Here is a 19413-nt window from a genome sequence, read left to right as displayed (position 1 = left end):
TCGTAAAAAGGTAGGGCTCCCATCATTAAGAAGGGACAGTCCATGGTCAGATGCGAATGAAGCCAATCGTCGGCCGGTTGCGTTAATTTTAGAGCTTCCCCTTACAAAAATGAGTTTAGACTGTCTGTAGAATGTCTATAGACTTCTTCTAGACAACTTTGCCTTTCTATAGATTTGTTCTTTTGTTGATAAATAATCTATAGACTGTCTATAGACAAAAGTTGATAAGATTTTTATTTCTTTTTGTCTACTCACATTCTATAGACAGTCTATAGAAAAAAGTCAATAAGGTGTTTGTTTCTTCTTGTCTACTTGCTCTCTATAGACTATCTATAGAAAAAAGTCGATACAGACTCTATTTATTCTTGTTCATTCATTGTCTATAGACTGTCTATAGACAAAAGTTAATAAGATTTTTATTTCTTTTTGTCTACTCCCATTCTATAGTCGGTCTACAGAAAAAGTCGATAAGATGTCTGTTTATTTTTGTCTACTTCCTCTCTATAGACTATCTATAGCAAAAAGTCGATACAGTTTCTATTTATTCTTACCCATTCATTGTCTATAGACTGTCTATAGACAAAAGTTAATAACATTTTTATTTCTTTTTGTCTACTCCCATTCCATAGTCGGTCTACAGAAAAAAGTCGATAAGATTTTTGCTTATTTTTGTCTACTTCCTCTCTATAGACAACCTATAGAAAAAAATTCGATACGGTCTCTATTTATTCTTGTCCATTCATTGTCTATAGACTGTCTATATACAAAAGTTAATAAGATCTTTATTTCTTTTTGTCTACTGCCATTATATAGTCGGTCTACAGAAAGAAGTCTATAAGTTGTTTGTTTCTTATTGTGATCTTCCACTCTATAGACTACGTATAGACCAAAGTCGATACCGTGTCTATTTATTGTTGTTCATTCTGTGTCTAAGGACTGTCTATAGGCGACAGTCGATAAGGTGTTGATTATTTTGTATACGCCCGGTTTATAGATTTTCTATAGGCGAAAGTTGATAAGATGTCTACTTCTTTATCTATTCCCCGTCTATAAATTTAGTCTTGACAAAAGTCATTAAATTGTATTTTTTGTCTATATTAGCGGTCTATACGCCGTTTATATGCAAAATTTTTTTCTGTTTGCTATTTCTTTAGCCGATGCCAGTTTATAGAATGTCTACAGAGAAAAGCAATAAAGGTCACCATGGCATCTCTGTCATTGAATTACGCAGTCCTTAATTGTTATTTTACCAGATGATTAGGTGTTTAAGAGTGTGCTAGCTCGCCGAGTTTCATCCAGTATTGCACTGGTTGTTAACATGTAACCTCTGGGCCCGGCACCTATAGTTAGTCGGGAATGCATCCCCAACGATAATTTTTCCTTGCGAACCACACGGAGGCGGCATATATACTTCTATGTGATTGAAATTATTTTTAATGGCTTCCTATATCCCCCCCCCCCGGTGAAGGCTATAGGGTGGGATATCACCAAAGATCATGTTAACTCGAGCGAACAGACCGTATACCGATTGCGGTATGCTGTGAGATGAACTAAAGGACAGGCGATATTGTAAAAGTGTTATTGCTTCAGGTTTACTTGCCGTCTATAGACAAGAGTCGTTAAACTCGGCCCAACCCGTGTACGCTGTAACCAAGCGGAGTTACAGGCGGATAATACGGAGCTACGTTTGATATAAGCCACTGGGATTGAATATACTGCTGACATTTCTTTAAAGCCTTCTTGTAGAGTTTATTATAGACATGGTGTATATACTTCCGCATTTGTTCACCACATTATATGACCTCCGTAGTCGCTCTCGGCAATCCCAAGACAGTCTTTACAGTTGTTTTTCATAGCATTACTTTTGCGGCAGTAAAATAAAGAAAGCAAAATGCCGATCCAATCATGTAAATAGAGGTTATGAATGCCAGTTTTAGCGAGAAGCGGATTACAAACAGGCATCATGCTAACAGCACAGAGACTTGTAATGTGTACAGCTGACAACGCAGAATTTGCTAGTGTGCGATGAACCGATGTCGTGTATGTGGTGTGCGCCTTATGTGTCGTCTGATTCTCAAATACTCTTTAGGTTCTCCCCATATCTAGGCTGCATCACCAACATCGGGTGGTTTTTCGCAGACTGATATCCCGCGCTATAAATTCATTAAAGCTTCTCGTTCACTTACAATGTGCGCTGATACTCTGAGCCCACCCAGTCCTTTCCAGGCGCTATATGCCTGTGCGGCCGAGCATATGCGTACGTCATTAGTGTATTGATTGCTTTGACATATCACCGGAACAGACTGCACTAACATGTGCGCAGCTAGGTATCCCATTTGGCGGTACGTTGAAAGCTATGCTAGAAATGCACTACATTACTCATCGTCGCTGGCCATAATGCTAGCGCCTGACGTGCGTGCTAACGGTTTTTACAAACACTGCGTTCATCCAAGTGTGCACTCCTGCTCCATGCGATAGCCCACAGCGTTTGTAATACAGCGCGCCAAGGCATTTCCTTCTTCCATGGAAAGAACTGAAAAATGGAAGGTTAAAGCAACCGGTTTCGCGCGCATGGAACGCAGAGAGAGAGAGAGAGAGAGCGACAATAAAAAAAAATAGAAAAGAAACGGGCAAAGGCGCTCAGATTTCTCGGAGCACGTACGCCGTCGCCGGCCGCAGCGCCTGCGCATGCGCAGCGGCAGCAACGGCGGCGCGCCATCTCTCCGCGTCGATTTGAATTCTCAACGGCTGCGCCAGGCAAGTCAACGCTTGTTGCTGCTGGTGAGCTGCCTGCACCTTGGTGTCTGTGTATTCGTCTCGACTTTGTGGCATCACACGTCAACTACACTGAACGGTAAGTTTTAGCGAAGATGTTTTCCGTCACTAGCTCATGACTAGGTGAGCGTATTTCGTAGCGCGAACCGGCTGCATGTAATGTAGGCGACTCGGGCGTAGTGTCGGTTTGTCGTTTGGTTTGTAAACGCGCTCGGGTTCTCGATTCTACTATAGGGAATGTTTAACGGCAAGCGATCGCTCGCGCTTGTTCATTTCACCGTCATTGTCAATGTCCGTGAAAAAGGAAATACACCATGTTTAACGTGGATACTGAGCAGAAATAAGCGCGGATTGTGTGTGTTAAGCGGCGTACTGTGGGCAGGTCTCGTTTTGTGGCGCTCGATCGGCGGCCATAAACGCTGCGCTGCCTGTCTAATAAAACTCATCTAAAGCGCTTTATGCATATACCTCGAAATTGTGCTAGAGTGACGAATTGTCTAAAAGAGACGTACTATCGCGATGGAAAGAAACGCGAACAGCGGAGCGCGTGGCCGAAGCATAACTGAAGGCATAGTGCGCGCCGTCCAGTCATCACCATGGACATGCGCGCATGTCCGGTTTGATTGCTCTGTGCGATGATGCACCCCCTATACTGCGATATTTTTGTTTCTGTTAGTACAGTTTGCGCTCTCATCATTACTGCGACGTCACCTTTTGTCGTTTTCAAATAAAAGAGAAGTAAAATAGAAAGAAAATATCGCAATATAGGGGGTGCATCATCGCACAGCGCAATCAAACCGGACATACGCGCCTGTGAATGGTGATGACTGGACGGCGCGCACTATACATTCAGTTATGCTTCGGCCACGCGCTCCGCTGTTCGCATTTCTTTCCATCGCGATAGTACAGTTGAATAAATGCTAGCGTACTCAGATGAAAGGCCGTGTTTGTGGGTCATGCATCAGCAAGCCGCGTGTGCTGCCGTTTTCGTAAGTCAAAAGTCGGAGTATTTATGGGGCTCCTGGCAACCAGTATAAATATATATAACCGCAAAAGCTTTCAGAGCACGAAACTCGCGATAAGCTCAGTCAATCGCAGCTTCGCAACTTAACCGAAAGAATTGGAGAACAATAAATTAGTGGCTCGGGGAAGCACGCTTTACACGTTTGAAACTGAAGCCATTGGGTTTGAGGAGAGTTTGAAGATTTTCTGTGCTGTGCTCGTGTTGCCATGAATTACGAACTTCGCCAAGCCCTTGTCAGCTTTATTAAACAAGTGATTCAACTCAGCTGAATCTAATAGTGCATTTCAAGTGACTGACGTGTCATTCTTTATAATTACAGTTATGCAAGCATTAAACCACAATATTTTTTATTGCCCCTAAACAGCGGGTGTCATAGACTGCCAGGGAATTTTCATGAAAACAGCCAGGGAAAGCTTGGAAAAACATCAGGGAAATTGAAAATGACAACATAGGTATGCTGTCTTGTTATTTCCATACAATGTTTCCAGAGAATCGCTGTCTTAAACATATTTTTGAAGCATTTCAACTCCCCCCAAAAATTACAAATTGGTATCATTTTCTGAAAAAGAAATGAAAGTGAAGCATGCTGACATGGGGGGGGGGGGACATTTCTTACTCAATCTTTTTGCATTGCCTAAGTGTCCTGAACCTCGAAACTCTAGAAAAATATACTTATGTTATAGAGCGCCTTCAATTATTCACTGTGATAGCATTCATTGTAATGACAGTTTCAGTTTTGTTTCCCAGGAGGTGCATATGTGTCGTGCCACAACACAGAAAGTGCTCACGGGGTATTTCTGGTGCTCATGTGGTATACCTAACTTGCAACCGTGTCAGCATGCCCAAAAGATATGATTATCTATAGGAAACTAAGTGACCATATCAACACAATCAATCCATCTGCCTTCTATTGAAGTTATGGCCAATGATGTATCAGTTAAGAGTATGAGAAAGACATTTAAATGTGTATTAAGGAAAATAAATTACAATCTTTGTCATGATACGTTCAATACTCCAGTCACTCATCTGAGCATATTATTCCGCACGGGTATATTTAATTACCAGCCAAAAATGTAAACAGTCCAACTGTGTAGCCTAGTTTCAGCAATTAATATAGAGATCATTTGGGTTAATTAAGTACATTAATGTGTCATATGGGCTTGTCATAAAATGTAACATACTGTTGCTGGCGCCAGCAGCAATTGTAACAGTTTAATTGTTCATCATACGGTAGAGTGAAACATTATGCGATGGTACTGTTTTGTATTGACAAGCAGCCATTAGGCATAGTTAAACCGTAATAAGGATTGACTTAAGTGGTTTGAGCGAATATATTAAGCTGCTTTATGAACGTACAAAGAATACACATTTGTTATTTTTGCCTCACATTGTTGTATCTACATATTTGCAGCATGCACCTGCAGCACCTTCGGAACGGCTGACACGAAGGTCAAGGCCAGCCAGGCAACCGTGCTTGCCAAGGGGAAGCAGCTTTAAATATGTAAATATTCTCTTTTGATGATAGCATAAGACATGCATTTTAATAAATTAATGTATTATATCGTTCAATAAAAACAGTTAATTCAATATCGGTGCACTTGTTTTCTTTTTTGCACTACATGAGTCTGCACTTGTGGAATTGCTTGAAATATTTCTTTCTGCTACATATGAGAGTACAGCTGGTTCAGGATCATTATTAATCTATTAACATGAATGCATAAATGCAGATGGGAAGCAACAGGTGCACATGCATAATATACGTTCAAAATTTTGTTGCCGCCATATGTAAACAAAAATTTTAACTACCTTGTAGATAGATTTCATTCAAGCGAATGCATTGCATGCGACTAAACTTTCTTCAATGTGCAATTACACAAATGCTCATGCAGCTTTACATAATGATTCACGGCTGCATACATTTTAGATTTTTGACTGCTTCCATCTGCATGCATGCTTTTCTATGTACAGTTCCCTATGTATGTTCCCATATGCATACTGGATACAATAAATTTTTATAGACATTTCCAATAAACTGCTTATTAGCAAACCCCAGCAGCGAGTGTTTATGGAATAACATTGCCTGCCGAAACATAGTTAGAAAAATGTGGTGTATTATCTAGTATATATGGTGTCCCAGTAATTTTAGCCAAGCTGGTCAATGAAAATGAAAGGTTAAAAACAACACGGTGCAAGATATATGATCATAAAAAGACCTGAAGGTCAGACCTCTGAATTCAAGGCCGAATGCACGCCATAGGTCTTAAAATCGGATCTTATTGCACCGTCTTTTCTTAATATTATTTTTCATTGAACAGCTTCAGTAAATTTAAGTTAGCTGGGACACCCTGTAAAATTGTAAGGCTGAAGTCTATGGATTAGCTATAGACTGATCTACAGGAACTCTCTGTAGGTAGACTACCACATTCTACAAAAAGTGTAAGGCCATAAGTCCATAGACAGACTATAGACCGGTCTATAGGAATAGTTTATAGTCTATAGACATTTCATAGACTTATGTCTACAAAAGTAAAACTATATAAGCCTATAGACTTTTTGTCTATAGACACTCTGCAGACATTTGTCTACAAAAGAGAATTTTCATTGATCTATAGACCGTCTATTGTCAGTCTATAGAATCAGACATTGTGTAGACTAGCCTACAATTAGTGTATGGCCATAAGTCCATAGACTGTCTATAGACTGGTCTATAGTAATAGTCTATAGATAGTCTATAGACGTTTGTAGATATTTTATAGACATGTATACAAAAGTAGAACTAAATGAGCCTATAGACTTTTGTCTATAGACATTCTGCAGACATTTGTTTACAAAAGTGAATTTTCATTGATCTATAGACTGTCTATAGTCAGTCTATAGACTCAGACATTTTGTAGACTGGTCTAGAAAAAGTGTATGGCCATAAGTCCATAGACTGTCTATAGACTGGTCTATAGGAATAGTCTATAGATAATCTATAGACATCTGTCTATAGACATTTTATAGACTTATTTCTACAAAAGCAGAACTATATAAGCCTATAGACTTTTGTCTATAGACATTCTACAGACATTTGTCTACAAAAGTGAAAATTTATTGATCTATAGACAGTCTATAGTCAGTCTATAGACTCAGACATTTTGTAGACTAGTCTACAAATAGTGTATGGCCATAAGTCCATAGACTGTCTGTAGACTAGTCTAAAGAAATGTCTACAAAAAGTCTGTTGACTTCATAGACAGATGTCTATACACTTTATATAGACTTTCTACAAAAATTTTTGTAAGGGTCCCCAGATAGGATGGTGGGCGTTAAAGTCTCCTGTGATAATCCATGGACCAGGGGTTGCTGTCAAGATGTCTTCAAGTCTCTTGCTATCAAACCGGGTTGAAGGGGATAAGTAGGTACCCACCAGTGTAAAGGCTACCTTTTTCTTCTTAACAGTCAGGCAAACATACTGATTCTCATCATGAGGTGGCACTTGCTGAACGACGTAGGTAAGCTCCCGACGAATAAACACAACGACTTTGCTGCTTTCGCTGCAAGTTGAGGACATGATTGATTCGTAGCCGGATAGACGGATTGGGTTTGATAATTTCGGTTCACAGATTACGATGATTGGGAAACGGTTAGAATGTACAAACTGACGAAAATCAGGCATCCGACATCTAAGTCCTCTGGCGTTCCACTGGATAATAGATGCCTCTCTGACCTCTTGGCGGAACGATTGGTGATTGCCATCCATGGTTCTACTCGAGGGCTGCTAGGACTGGGCTCAGCGCGTCCAGCACTTGCAGGCCACTTCGAGCGGCTGGGGTTGCAATACTTGTCAGTAGCTCTTTAATGACATTCATTAGGGACCGCAGCATCGGTATGATCTGTCGGTCAACCCTTGGTAATTCATCCACCGAAGTGTGCGTGGAAGTAGACATCAGGCGGGGAGGCTCCTTGGCAGGCTGTGTGCGCGGAAGCGCAGGCCAGTCTTCCGCGGCTTTAGATTTGTCAGTCTCAATCCTCTTCGTGCTGGTATGCTTACTTGCACTCGAAGGTAGTGGGTTGGGTGCGTCTTGCGTATGATTAACACCACGTCTTGTACGCTTGCGTCGACGATTACGCCGGCGTCGTACAGTCTCAGCAGCTTCCCTATGGGATGAGCTGTCTCGGACCATTTGTTTAAGCACGGCAATTTCTCTCCGGATTTTCGGGCACTCGGTACAAAATTCTAGGCGAAGCATCGGTAAGAGGAAAGCCGGGTCCGGGCTTACGTAGGCGCGAAATTGATTTTCATGACCAACGTCTTGTACAACTCGTTCCCGCATATATCCGCAGATGTGGAGCGTAGGTTTGTGATCCTCCGCATTCTAACAGCACCTCACCTTAGTAATACTTCATGTACTGTCCCCTTACTCAATTCCTCAATTGAGGCCTGTACGGTATTTTTAAATAAATAAATAAATAAATAAATAAATAAATAAATAAATAAATAAATAAATAAATAAATAAATAAATAAATAAATAAATAAATAAACAGGCACATTTTTTATAAACTATCTTGTCCATGTTTACACTCCAAAACCTAGTCAGACTCATTTTTGTGCTTGAATTTTCTAACTTTTTCTTGGCGTCTCTGTTTTGAAGCTTTACGGTATGTGCGAACGACCCAACCCGCGCAGTGTTAAGAACATATCAGCACAGTAGTGACCTGGTAGCTGCTACAATGTCCGCGATTTGGATGAAGTGGGCCAAACCTTGTAAGATAACAGTAGTCCTGAGCTCTTTTACTGTATGCGTCCTCTAGGAAACCCGGTGTTCCACTTGAAAACAATGCTTCGGAAGAAAAAAGCCGGCAGATCCCACGCCCTGTGAGAATCGATGTTATGCGAAGCAGTGTGCGGGAAACCTACCAAGTTAACGAAACGTTCACGGACACGGACGCATGTCATGACATGCGTCCTCAGGAGTCCCTTTAGCTACACCTAAGAGACCTTAAGGCGAAAGCCTTAGTCATGCTCATGACTATGACTTCGACCATGAATCTTTAGCATTTTCCTTCACTTAGTACCACATCCAAACCCATTGCACTGGTTTTTGAGTGTTAATCTTTTTTCGCTGAGTAATTCTCATTTTGCTAAGTCATGGTCATGACTATGCTTCTTCCAGCATCCTATAGTGTTTCCTTCACGTAGTGCCCACGTCCGAACCCATTCCAGTGGTTTTTGAGTGTTAATCTTTTTTCGCTAAGCCATTGTCATATTTGCCGAGTCATGCTCATGACTGTGACTTCTACCACTATCTTTTAGTGTTTCCTTCACTTAGTAACCACGTCCGAACCCATTCCAGTGGTTTTTGAGTGTTAATCATTTTTTGATGAGTTATTGTCATTTTTGCTCAGTCAAGCTCATGACTATGACTTATACCAGCATCCTTTAGTGTTTCCTTCACTTAGCACCCACGTCAGAACTCATTTCAGTGGCTTTTGAGTGTTAATCTTTTTTCCCTGAGTCATTGTCATTTTTGTTGAGTCATGCTTATGACTATGACTTGTACCAGCATTCTTTAGTGTTTCTTTCACTTAGTACCCACGTCCGAACCAATTTCAGTGGTAATCTTTTTCGCTAGGTCATTGTCATGACCTACATGACACTCATATCATGACATTTATGTCATGACCTACCACTTATGTTCGTCATGTACTCTTGTCATACTATGCCGATTTTCGTACCTACCAAGTTAACGAAACGACCATGAGAGCACCAAGATGTAGGGGGCTGTTTCATGACCTACATGACACGCATGTCATGACATATCATTTATGTTCGTCAAATACTCTTGTCATAGTATGCCAATTTGGGTACATACCAAGTTAACGAAACAACTATGAGAGCACAAAGACGTAGGCGGCTAGCTAGCTAGATAGATAGATGGATGGATAGATAGATAGATAGATAGATACTGTCAAAGGTGCAAATGTTCGCCAATAAATGTTTCGCATTTAAAATTCACCGACGCTTACGATGCTCCCTAATGCGAAATTTGAGTGCAGCTCTATACGTGTTTTCATTTCGCGATATATTGGCTGTTGCGGACAATCTGTCTCGTGCGGCACGTTGTAAACGGAGTGAAGCGTTGCAAAGCACGCAACACTCAAGCACAACGATAGCGGCGAACAGAGTTGGCGGTCGTCGAAAGTTGATCTGCGGGCCAAGCGCGTCAATGCATAAAACAGCGTTTTCCTAAAAAGTTATCTGGAACCCCCATGCATTTACTTCGATACTTTGAAAATTAGTATCTCGAAACTGGTTCATTCCTGAGGATTCGATCCAAGTGGATACACCTTGCGAACTCAGCTGCTATAATTCGTAGATTGAAAGATGTGCCGTAAAAAATGAATTAAAAAGCTAATTAGCATAATTATGTTAATTATTCAATTAGGCGTTTTGATTTCTCGCGGAATGTCCACCTCATCGAGTAGTTTAGATCAAGGATTATAATTGTGCTATCTTCCACAGGCAGTTTTTTAAAATTTGGTGCAGCTAAAATGAAACACCCTGTATATACTATAACCTTTAATAACAGTTGAACTTGAAGAACCCCCCCCCCCCCCCTCCCCCGGAGCTGCGAAGCCTAACTCACCCCACCACCCTACAGTGTCATTACCGGAGTTCTGTTACCCGTTTCACTTGAGGTTTCTTTTAAATTGTCTCTGCCTTTTCACTTAAAATTTTATTGTTTTATTTTATTGCTCGCTGCATCATTGTTGGCACGGACGTGCACGGTTTTAATTCATCCTATCGCTTTATTTCTGCAAATCCCGACAATAGGAGGAAAAGCGCATTAGAAGCACCAGCGGCTGCTACCTCATCCGCATTTTCTCACTTCAACATTTTATTGCTATATATAGCAATTATATGGACACTCCAGTCGCATTTCTGCCGTCGCCGTGGACGTCACCATGAGGTTCCGTATAAAGTCCAAAAAGGGATAAAATCGTCACCGCGCGCCTTATATGCTTTCTGTGCGAGTGAAAGCGTGCGAGGGCAAGCCGGCGATCGCCGGGTGAGAAGCAGGAGGAATTTTTACGTCCACGTCGACGGCGACGGCAGAAGTGCGCCTGGAGTGTCCATATAATAGTGGCACCAAAAAGCGCATAATCGAAGCGCACGCCGCGCGTCACTCAAACCAGCAAGGAAGCAGCCGGCCCCTCGGCAGCTTGTACAGAGGGAGAGAGCGCATACGCCACAGACAGACGACGCGATCAACGGAGTCTAGAAGCTACGACGAGATACGCGAAGGCGACGGTACGGTAACGAGAGAGAGAAAGAGCGCGCGCGCACTGAAACACCCTCTCACCCGGCGAGCAGAGAGAGAGAGGGAGTACTACAGCGTGAACGTGCGCCTACCGACGAGTCAGCACCCTCCTTGACGACGCTCCGACGGCCACGGCTGAAAATGCGAGAAATGACTAGAATATTCCCAGGCTTTGTTCATGCTACGGGATCACAACTCCGACCGAAGGTTCCAGAACCACCGGCGAATGCAATAAAAGAGCCATGCGGGAATCAGAAGTTGGGATCAGACCGCGCCGGTGAAGAGATGTGACGTGGAGACCGAGCGTCTGCGGAAGAAGGGGATTTCCCGGCAAGCTAACCGACGAGTTCATCGAGCGTCTGCATTTCCGGAAGAAGTTCCTTCTTCGAGATTTGCCTCGAGCTACGCCGACATCGTCGGGCGAAGACCGACACGGGTGAATACGAGTGGACACTTTGTGTTCCTATTCATTCTGTTCTCTAAGGGTTGGACTCTTAGTCATCATCATCATCAGCCTATATTAATGTCCACTGCACGACAAAGGCCTCTCCCTGCGATCTCCAATTACCCCTGTCTTGCGCTAGCTGATTCCAACTTGCGCCTGCGAATTTCCTAACTTCATCACTCCACCTAGGTTTCTGCCATCCTCGACTCGAGGAAAAGGTAGAGACAACTCAAAAGAAACCTCAAACCTCAAAGGGGCTCTGCCCCCCCCCCAACCCCGTAGTCGGCGCCTAGGAAGTGAGCTACCAGGGGCTGAACTTGTTAACTGCAAGACTTTTGGTGGCTTGGTGCATCGCACTAAGTCAATGTTTTCCCCTGCTGCTCGCCACAGAGCCCGATTTTCAAGAGAACTCGGAGAAACGGGATGCTTACGGTCTAACAATTGACAATGTGATTGACAAGCACACGTTTGCTTTTCCATGCTCTGATCACAAGGAAACGATTATGGCTAATTTGCTGCGCTACTACGTATCAATGAGAATGCGCCAGTGTGCAAAAGAAAAAAAATCGAAAAGTGGAGGACAACTCTAAAAAAACTAAGGAAGCTATCATAGCTGGTTTGAACTATTACACGCTTCGCAATAGGAGGCATAGGAGATTTCATGTTCATGTACTTTACTGCGCTTAATTGCTTAAGTATTAACTTTCTAGCACAGCGTAATTGTATTCACAAGTTAAATGCCAATAAAATTGTTTTGTTCCTTTTATTTTGGAGACGTATCTTCGGTTCTTAGGGAGCTGAACAATAATTAAACAATTGGTGACCGCGCAACAGCGAAATTTAGTTACAGCTAGGCGATCATAAATTAACTACGTCTATAAGCCCAATGCTACCCACAATGACGTGAAAACGAAATATTTTTTTTACGCTGGACCCATGCCGGTAACAATTTTCACGCTTCCAGAAAACACACGCGTATCATTTGCGATCGGCGCTGTGTGTCAGTCTTGTCGAGATTACCCGCGCCGATTAGTAATAAACTGATTTTTGCAGAAATGGCCGGCAGACAGCCTCTACAAGCTATGAAAAACATAAACAACGTTTTAAAGGCAGAAAAATTGCGATAATAACCGACCTTTTACAGCACAGCGAAAGCTTGCGATGCCCGTCTTGGAGCCCATAAAACCCTTTTCGCCACTGGCGACTGCAGCTGGAGCGCTTGCGGCGCTTGTTTGGCCATCTCTCCGATTTTACCACCGCGGCCCCTGGGATCTGCATGTAGGCTAGTCGTATAGATCGGCATGTTCTGTGGGCTACCTACACATGGTGGCCCGATGCCAGCGGCAGCAGCAAAAAATTGGAACCGCGCGGGGGTGCTCACGGTGGAACAAGACGATGTCCAACTTGGCTGTTTAAGAAAGTACTTTTCAGTTTCTTACAATTTTATGTTAAAAGGCATGTGTTTTGTGTGTTTGTATATGACAAAACTGAATATGTGATGTTGTTTTGCTACAATATATTCAAATAATACATAAAATACACATTTAATAATTAGAGCTACCTAGTAGGTCAGAATGAGTACTTGAGCCGCAGGCACAACGCTGCAATATACCTCGCCCTTAACATTGCAAACTTTATTTGGCAACTACATATTGTGAGTCAAACTAAACATTGTATAACTCTGCAAGGCTGAACGAAAGTACAATGTAATAGCCTAAACATTGTATAACTGTTCGAAACTGATCAAGTTTTAAGTTACAAATGCCTAGTCTATATTTGTGTGTAATAGTGTGTAAACAGATACCAGTATATCAAGAAAAATGAATGGTGTTACACCAGTGAATTGTAAAAATGTAGAGATGACAATAAACTTCTCTTGGTGTACAAATTGTTGCACTGACCTTGGTCCCTCCATGGCGAAAGCAATTCAACAAGAGCGGACACTCCCGTAGAGCAGCGCACAAAGCCCTCGGCATTCATACCTGAACCACACTTCCGGTTTCGGGTGTGGGCTGGCGCTTTTTGGAGGCTAGCTGGCTAGTGTTACGCCGGCTGCGCCGATCGGTGCGGCATTTTCTTGCTTCTACTGCTCAACCGCGCGCTGTCCTGGTGCGGAATCTTTTTTTTTTAGTAAAAATCATTGCGAACGATAGTTACAAGCCTCCATCGTATCTGTGCCAGGCGTAATTTCATAAAGTAGACGCAAGACGCCTTGTGCAATGAGGAAACATTTACTTGGCCCTGTAAAAATGCTCGTTCCTGGCTTTTTGTTCATTCATCCCACCCTGTGGCACCAGGTAAGCAGTAGTAGTTTCCGTACGAAGCTCCACCGGACGGCAGCAGCTGAAAGAAGTAAATTACAAGCATGCCATTTTGGTATACACATTATAGGAATACTGCGTGTAGAGGCCAAACTTGCGAAAGTGGTGAATAGGCGGCATTCAAAACAAAAGCAATTCGCTTTTACTTACATGGCGCAGAAAATACCCGACCCGTCCCAAACAATACCACAAAATAGGAAGAAAACATCTGATTTCCAAGCATTCCCCCATTCCCGGGCATTATTTCCTGCCCGTGCACACGTGGTCGTCAGGGTGACCTACGTCACGTAATGAAGAAGCAAACGTAAGATCCGGCGAAAACCGCGGTATAACCTTGAGACCTTGATCGAAAATGCGTCGATGACACGAAAGGTACAAAAACTATCATCAATGGCTCACACACCCTTATGTCTTACCTGTTTGCAAAAGCTCACGCACCAATTTTGCTGGCTTGCTTGCTTCTTATACCATGGCGCATACCCATTACGGGGGATTGGCCAAGAAGCCGGCGGTTAAAGGGCGGGGGGGGGGGGGGGGGGGAGAAAACTTGAGGGAAAAAGTATTGTGAGGGAACAGTTGAAATTATCCAATGAAACGAACTGCTGTCAGAAACATTTTTTTTTCTTATAGGAAAACGTGCGCTTTTGGAAGGAGGGCGAGCAGAAGGCAATAAGTTTTAATTAATGTAATTGGAATTTTCTAAATTATTAAATAATAAATAAGTAAATTAACGCAAATTGGAATTTTCTAAAAATAATAAACCAGTAACTTAACTAGGTATTCTCCTGGTGTCACCAAGGAACTCGCATACGGCCCTGCATACGTTCCTCTGGCTAAAACCCAAACGCGGATGCCCCAAATGAGAGAAAGTTTTCGGTGTTTATAGCAATGCCAAACTTTCGGAATGGAATTTCGAAGTATTTCTTTTCTCGGGATTGCGAATCGGCGGCAGTGTAATAAAAATTATGGTTGATCCCTCTTTGATAGAAAATGATAGAACACGAAAGAGAAACCTGTCTTCAAAGAAGCTGTTGCATGTTCGCTTCATGAACTCATGGTCCGCTGCGGCGAAAGGCGCACGACTTGCGGGACGGCGACCGTGTTGCATGTTTGCTTTGCGCGCAGCGTCCTGTGGGCGAGCGGCGTTGAAACGCGCCAGGTGTCTCAACGCGCTGACTTTCTCGCCTTCGCTTGGCTCTAATGGTTCTTCTGTAACTGTAATGGTCCAACGGTTATCTACCCTACGCATTCCATGACCTGCCCAGCTCTATTTCTGCCTCTTAATGCCAGCTAGAATATCGGTTATCCGCGTTTGCTCTCCGATTTACACGGCTCTCTTCCTGTCTCTCAACGTTAGGGCTAACATTTTTCGTCCCATCGCTCTTTGTGAGGTCCTTAACTTGTCTCGAGCTTCTTTGTTAACCTACAAGTTTCTGACCCTTGTGTTAGCACTGGAAGAATGCACTGTTAGTACACTTTTATTTTCAACGACCGTCGTATAAGCTCCGAGTCAGGATTTGGCAACGCCTGCCGTATGCACTCCAACCCAATTTTATTCTTCTGTAAATTTCCTTATCATTATCAGAGTACCTTGTGAGTAATTGACCTAGATAAACGTACTCCTTTACAGACTCTAGAGGCTGACTGGAGATCCTGAATTCTTGTTCCCTTGCCAGGTTACTGAACATTATCTTTGTTTTCTGCATATTAATCTTTAACCCCACTCTTGCACTTGCTCGGTTAAGGTCCTCAATCATTTGTAGTAATTCTTCCCCATTGTTGCCGAATAGGACAATGTCATCTGCAAACCGAAGGTGGCTGAGATATTCGCTGTTGATCCTCACTCCTAAGCCTTCCCAGTCTAAGAGCTTGAATACTTCTTCTAAGCATGCAGTGAATAGCATTGGAGAGATTGTGTCTCCTTGCCTGACCCCTTTCTTGATAGGTAACTTTCTACTTTTCTTGTGGAGAACCAAGGTAGCTGTGGAATCCTTGTAGATATTTGCCAATATAGTGCCGCGAACCATGCCTTCTGGAGTGTTTTATTGTGTGTTTTGTTGCCAGCGCCTGGTATGCTGCGGGGTGAGACTAGGGATGGTCGATTAATTATTTTATTCGATTAACGATTAATCGTTCATTCTTTTAGCCTTTAATCGATTAATCGCTTTCGATGCAAGGTTTTTCATCGATTAAGCGATTATTCGAAATTTTCGCCGGACACTTTCAAGAAGGCTGAAACGCCGTTATCTACTTTTGTAGGAAGGATGGATGGATGTCCCATGCCCTACTTTTGTAGGGCCCTATTTTAATATTTGAGAGGTGGAACCAGGTTTGAAACACAATTGTATAAACGTTTGATAAAGGTAATCATTACCTTGTTAATGATTAATTATAGTTGGCACTAGTGGCTTTTGACAAGATCACCAATATATGTTATAAAATGGCACTTAGCCCAGAATGAAAAAAAATTGTCGGCCTTACCACTCCTTGAAGATGGTTAACCAGCGAAGCTGAAACGTGCGGCCCCAGTATTAATAACTGGGTTAATCCCTAGGGTTCATTAAAGTATTTCGCAATTATGAGCCATAACCGTTGGACAAATAAAGTTTATTCCTATCCTATCCTATGAGGTTACACACACGTTCGGCTGCGACGGGGAGAACGTCAATGACGGTATGCCCGCAGTTCGCCGTTGTCGCTTGCGTTCGATGTCTCGAGTTTCCTCGACGGCGTGGTTAGCAGCATTCGTCCGCCACTGCCGCTTGCGGTTCTTCGAAATCAAATTGCTTCAAAAATTAAATCTGTCCCTCACGTAAGACAATGAATGGATCATACCCCCTTGAGATCATAGCGCCGTATAAACGCGGCCTCCTCATTACGACGACAGAAGAGAAGTGAAATTCTGTGCTGGAATGATTAGCGGCTACGCAGTCAGCTATGGAAGCAGACGATGACGACGAACGCGGGAGCAGTGGCACGAGTGCAAGCCGAGCACGAGCACGAGCGCAACGCGAGGGGCATCAACGGCCCAGCTGCGGAAGAAGACGACGACGCTCGAGCAAATGCTGATGATTATAGTTTCGTGTACACAGGTGATTTCGCCTAGCCATATACGATTTCGCCTATAGTAGGATACAACGTTAAAAACAGCAGTTGGCAAAGAAGGCAGACGGAGTGCGCGGGGTTGTGTTACTCCGCCAGCCAATCACAGAAGCACACAAAATCGTCGTCATGCGACGTTTTCAAAATGGTGTCATACTTGATACGACTCTACTTGACGTACTTGTACTTTCCACTATAATAGTTGAGTGAAATTTTATTTTTATGGTTACCGCCTTATTTAGATAACAGGGAATCTTTGAAGTACGAACTATTTGCAGCCTCGCGGAGGAACAGTGGCTGGTGGTCATGAGGGCGTGGGCGGGGCTTCACTGCAGACTTAAGGTGTATTCGACTATAGACATATAAAGCTTCTCTTTATTAAGGTACATTGCACTAGTGAATCCCAGCACTGTACAGTAAAAGAAGAATTAAGAAAAATGGCAAAAGTGAAAGGTGAAGTTCAACAGAAATATGCAGGAAATTGCAATGTACACAGAGAAAAGAAAGTCAGTGGTTTAGGATTTTAAACCACATAATTTTTTATACAGAGCGAAGGAATGCCAATTGGCTGGCATGTTTGGGCGAAACCGACACCTACTTTGAATCACAACCAGCATGCGAGAGTATAGAACTCCATCGCTATGAAAATACATGGTCTAAGCCGGCGCGAATTCTGTGAAACATGTTTAGTGGACTGGGAGTGGCACTAGGATTAACGACTGGGTTGCCCTGAATTGTGAAGGCATTTCAAGCCTCCGCCTGGCGTGGTGGCATGTGCGATGGGGGGGGGGGGGGGGGGAAGAGAGGGGGAGACGCTCAGGTTGGCATCACTCTGGACTCGGAAAGACAGTCGACAGTCGCTCTACCCAGCCGCACAGACACTGCTCGTGGGCCGCCATTCCAGTACGATTTCAAAATTGTCGTGCCACTGCTGTCGAACTTTTGATAACGATTAATCGAACAGGCCTAATCGATTACGTCGAATAAATGAAAGGTGGACATCGATGAAGATTCATCGTTTTGCGGGATACTTTTAATCAATTATTCGATTAATTGTTCATCGATATTACCAACCCTAGGCGAGACGCTGACTCGTGTCTCGGCGAACGCTGACTCGTTTCTCGGCGAACGCTGACTCGTTTCTCGCAGAACGCTGACTCGTTTCTCAGCGAACGCTGGCGGCGTCTCGGTCACTGGAACGTAGCGGAGAGTGGGAGAGGGACGCGTCCGCTTGTGACGGCGGCCAGCAGAAGAAACCCGCAGACCGCCGGTGCACGTCGCTCTGTTGGCTGCTCCTTCGCCGCTTGTATCTTCTTTGAGTTTCTGCGGAGCACAAGTTCGGTCCAATAAACCTTGTTTACCGAAAGAACCCTGCATCGTCCTTGGCTCCGTAACATCTGGTGGAGGTGCTGGGTACATGAACCCTAAACCCCCGGCAAGTCGCCAGGCGAGCCCAACTCGTACCAGCCGCCGACAGCAAGGTCTTCAGACGGAATTTGGACTGCTTCCCGAGAAGGAAAAGCAAGAAGACGTCGTGGCCGCCACTATGAACAACGCTGCCACCATGACCAGCGCTACCAATCCTCCCGTAATTCTTCAGCAACCCAGGGAGCCGCCAACATTTCATGGGTCACTCTCGGAGGATCCCGAAGACTGGTTGGAGCAAGTCGAACGGGTCAGGCTGTTTAATCGCTGGGATGACGAGGATACAGTGAGGCAAGTGTTATTCTACCTTCAGGACTCCGCTCGGACCTGGTTCGAAAACCATCAGAGCTCCCTAGAGTCCCGGCAGGAATTTAGGACACAACTTTTAACGACCTTCACCACGGTTGTGCGGAAGGAGCGGGCCGAGGTCATGCTGCAGACGCGCATGCAAAACCCTAACGAAGGTGTTGTTGTGTTCGTCGAAGAGATGAAAAGGCTCTTCAGGCGAGCTGACCCTGCAATGGCGGAAGAAAGAAGTTACGCTTCTTAATACGTAGCGTGAAGGAAGAACTGTTTTCAGGGCTTGTCCGTAATCCTCCCAAAACCGTCGCCGAATTCGTGTCCGAGGCCAGCACAATTGAGAAGGCCCTCGAAGTGCGTGCTAACCAGTATAACCGCCCTCCTGCTGGTACGGCCAATTCGAACTACGTTGACGGGACGCGGATTCCGACGGATACGCTACACGAGACCATCCGCGCAATAGTAAAGGAGGAGCTGCGGAAACTGTTCCCAACGGTGCCGCAACCCCAAGTCGCTTCGCTGCACGACGTGATGCGCGAAATTGTGCAACAGGCACTGGGGACTCCTACGCTGCCGGAACCACCCCGTGAGCCGCAGGCTATGGCCTACACTGCTGCTGTTCGCCCCCTCGCCCGCCCGTACCTCGCTGTCAGGAGCCGTCGTACTACCGTTCTTCGTCGCCCGCCCGCCCACCTACGGTGCAACGCCCAACGCCA

General features: G+C 44.0%; 1 long non-coding RNA gene across 1 annotated transcript; it reads left to right on the top strand.

Annotated features, from left to right (window-relative positions):
- The first annotated feature begins 1476 nt into the window (after positions 1–1476).
- LOC125942207 (uncharacterized) lies at positions 1477–7055 on the top strand. The gene is made up of 3 exons (XR_007464898.1): positions 1477–2854; positions 4164–4251; positions 5211–7055. It is a non-coding gene; the product is annotated as an uncharacterized LOC125942207 (long non-coding RNA).
- The last annotated feature ends 12358 nt before the right edge of the window (positions 7056–19413 follow it).

Source organism: Dermacentor silvarum, chromosome 1 (genome assembly GCF_013339745.2).
Source record: "Dermacentor silvarum isolate Dsil-2018 chromosome 1, BIME_Dsil_1.4, whole genome shotgun sequence".
Taxonomy (NCBI): Eukaryota; Metazoa; Arthropoda; class Arachnida; order Ixodida; family Ixodidae; genus Dermacentor; species Dermacentor silvarum.
The sequence above is the reverse complement of the archived record's forward strand: the minus strand, read 5'-3'. Positions and strand labels throughout refer to the sequence as shown.